The following is a 3498-nucleotide window of genomic DNA, read 5'->3' as shown; positions in this document are numbered from 1 at the left end:
CATTCAGTCTTTCAAAAACTTACCTTCGGAGAAAGACTTGCTAGCTGCTGCTAATTTGAATGCCAGCAAAAAGCTTGCCTTGGTAGTTGACTCTGCTGCCCGTTCTTGCGCCAACAGCTTGATGGCATAATTGGAATGCTTCGTATCAAAGTGACTGCTAATATTGTACTCGAGTGTGAATTTCCCTGTGGGGATGAATAAAGTATCTATCTATCTATCTATCTATCTATCTTAAAAACCGCAACACTTTCTTGACATATCAAGCATACAGCCTTTGATCGGACTTCTTTGAAAAAATGTTTTGTTGTCTATTCTGTTTTAAACACTTGGCACTCACTATCGGCTTTTCTTTTCTTTGATAAACTCATGTTTGTTTTAAGAAGAGGGAAAGCTTTACTGCGGAAACCGAGAAGGTGAATAAACTGAATAAAACGACAGTAACCAAACCACACCGCCAAGTCGACCCAGGCAGTGCTTTGGAGTAGCAAAGTAAATGCTGCCTCGTTTCAGCACTAGGAATAAAAGCTTAACCGCAAAGAAAAGGGGACAAATGCTCAAACGTGCCATCTATTGGGGAAATGTGGGCATTACAGGGGAAAGTAAATGAACATGGTTTGCCGGTATGTTTTGATATAACTGGGAGATGTTTGGCGGGCCGGATTAAAAAGACCAACATCGTAGTATGCCTGTGTAGACCACTGCACCTCGCCCTGAGAACACCATCGCAAAAGTATTGCAACTCCTTCTTTTCAATCATATACTCGTTAGCACAATTTGAAAATATTTAGTTGCGTTTCGTAATTGTGTTTCACATGTTGTTGATTCTTAGATTTAATTTAATTTTAAGTTTTTTTTCTGTAAGTTTTGTTGGAATTTAACTATCAAAATGTACCGTTTACCAAATTATTCGAATTAGTTTTCTGACTCCATTAACCAAACGCAACCTACATTCATCCAACAATCGCTCGTTTCTTGAGAGAAAAAACGACCAGGAAGGCCTTTCCCACGGGAGCGGATGTTTATTTTTCCTAACAGAAGAACTAAGTGAACTCCATCGGAGATGTCTGAAGTAGTGACGTTGGAGTCTGTGTGAAGCCCCCTTCTGAAGTCCTTTAGCTTTCTCTTATTGGCTCACGTCTCCCCGCAAGATGGTGTCTCGGCTCCTCCTATGGGCGTGCCAAGCAGTTGTTTGCGCGCCTTGAGGTTTGGTTCTCCCACAACAGCGCCTTTCGTTTTGTGTCAACAAATCCACTAGTACTTGTATCAAAATTTCCTAGACAAAATATTATGCATTTCGACAAGAGTGCCCTGGCATTGAACTAAAGCCCAGTCAGTGAATATCTTTATTGCATTAAACGGAGTCAATCGTATAAAATCCTTTATAGTCAAATGTATAAAATCCTTTAGTTTGAACCCTGAAATTCATCAAGATATCAAAATGTTCTGAGGTGTTAGCAATACTTTTTTTCAAGGCACTGTCGTAGCTATAATAAATCAAAATAAATATAGTAATGCTGTTGCATTGAGGGATAACTACTGTACATTGGCAAATGTAATGTTTGGCCAATTGCGGCTGTAGAGGTCAGGTGAAACAAATTGATGGGAACGTTGATTTGCTAAAGAAGTACAAAACACTAAAATACGTGTAGTACGAAAATATCACATGGCGTGATTGAGATACTCATTTGTGAACTTGGTTGGGCAGTTGCCAAGCTTCAACGAGCAATCAATCTTAATTAAATCTGCGATCACACACACATTTTCAGGCAATGTTTCAAATCTGAAAGTTTCCATAACATATTTTACTGCAATATGCTAGGATCCTTTCTGAAGAAATCTAAAATTTACTGCATCTTTTTTTCCCTTTTTTTCAACTCCGTTAACGAAATACTTGTGTTATTTTATGGTAATGCGCAATTGGAGCAGTATTAAACTGTATTTTAAGAAATATTTTTGTTATGTTTATCAGAGAGTTTAAGGTTTTTTTTGTATGAATTGATGTTATCAAAAGTGTACATATATACTAGGTTTTTTGCTTATGGCGCACAAGCTATAAATGCCCATGTTTAAGGTTGGCTACCATTCAACCACTGTGTGAAATCACTTGAATAGTTTTCTGATGTGATAAGGTGACATTATCATTTCATTCCTAATTTGAGTGTTCTTAAAAAATATATCTTGAATTTACCAAAGATAGTAATTATCGTGCTTCAGTTATTGATCTAATAAAATGTTCAACCGGCTGTATATTTTAAGTCTTTGGTTGTGATAAGACCTATCTAGCTTTTTTTTCCCCCTTTTTTGCATTTTTGTTTTAGCACAAATATTCAAGACTTTGTTAAATTATTTTCTTGTTGACCTTGAATAAATGTTACATTTGCACTAAAATGAATTAGAACTGATTTCAGTGTCATTAACATATTAAACATTCTTTATGAGATTAGACGTGAGAAGTGACTATGCCTCCAGCCGACTCTACCGACTATAAACAGCCATGCACAGGAAGTGACCAGACTCTCCAGCTGTATAATGAAGATTTGAAACTCCAAAGTGTTCATCCATCCATCCATTATCTGCACCGCTTATCCTCAGTAGGGTCGCGGGGGAGCTGGAGCCCATCCCAGCTATCTTTGGGCAGTGGGCAGGGGACACCCTGAATTGGTTGCTAGCCAGTCGCAGGGCACACAGATACAGACAAGTCAATTGCTCATTCACACCTAGGGACAATTTGGACCGGCCAATTAACCTGACATGCATGTTTTAGGAATGTGGGAGGAAACCGGTGTGCCTGGGGCAAACCCACTCAAGCACGGGGAGAACATGCAAACTTCACAGAGGAAGGTTTGCAATGTGTTCATATGTTGACAAAAGATTAATGATCTCTATCTGTGTTTCATGTTCATACCGCGTGTCAGTGAAATTTTACCTATTATCAACAATTATAGTTATTATAAGAATTTTAATCAACCAGTTTGAGAACTTTATTTGGAAAGCATTAAGAGGAACTCACTGGTGACTAAGACCCCACCTCTTGACCAGGACTTCCCACACCTATAAAATGAAGGAGCAAAGCTCCGAACTTGCTCTTCTTCTTGCTGCCTTTACACATGCTCGAAATGAGGGAAAGGCCTTGCCACAGTGTCGTATATCCAGACAGGAAGCAGAGCAAAACCATACCCTGGTTCTCCTTTTCCCTATCCCTCGGCTAAGGGATGCGACCAATTACAACATATTGAACAGTGGGAGATTAGACGCGATTGCACTCCAGGATAAATGTAATGTGAAAAAAAATATGGGAAATATCTCAATATGTTTTCTTTTTTACACTCTATAAAATCTTAACTTATATTTGCTGTGGTTAAGAGAAATGTTTTTATTACAATTGTCAAGAAAACACGAAACAAGTAACTTAATATTTTGTTGTTTGAATGTTAAATATACTTTAATGTTTGTTAATTTTAATGATGATGAATCTCCTGTATAGACATAAAAAAACAA

Source organism: Urocampus carinirostris, chromosome 6, assembly GCF_059441175.1.
Source record: "Urocampus carinirostris isolate Australia breed hairy pipefish chromosome 6, RoL_Ucar_1.0, whole genome shotgun sequence".
NCBI classification, from domain to species: domain Eukaryota; kingdom Metazoa; phylum Chordata; class Actinopteri; order Syngnathiformes; family Syngnathidae; genus Urocampus; species Urocampus carinirostris.
The sequence above is the reverse complement of the archived record's forward strand: the minus strand, read 5'-3'. Positions refer to the sequence as shown.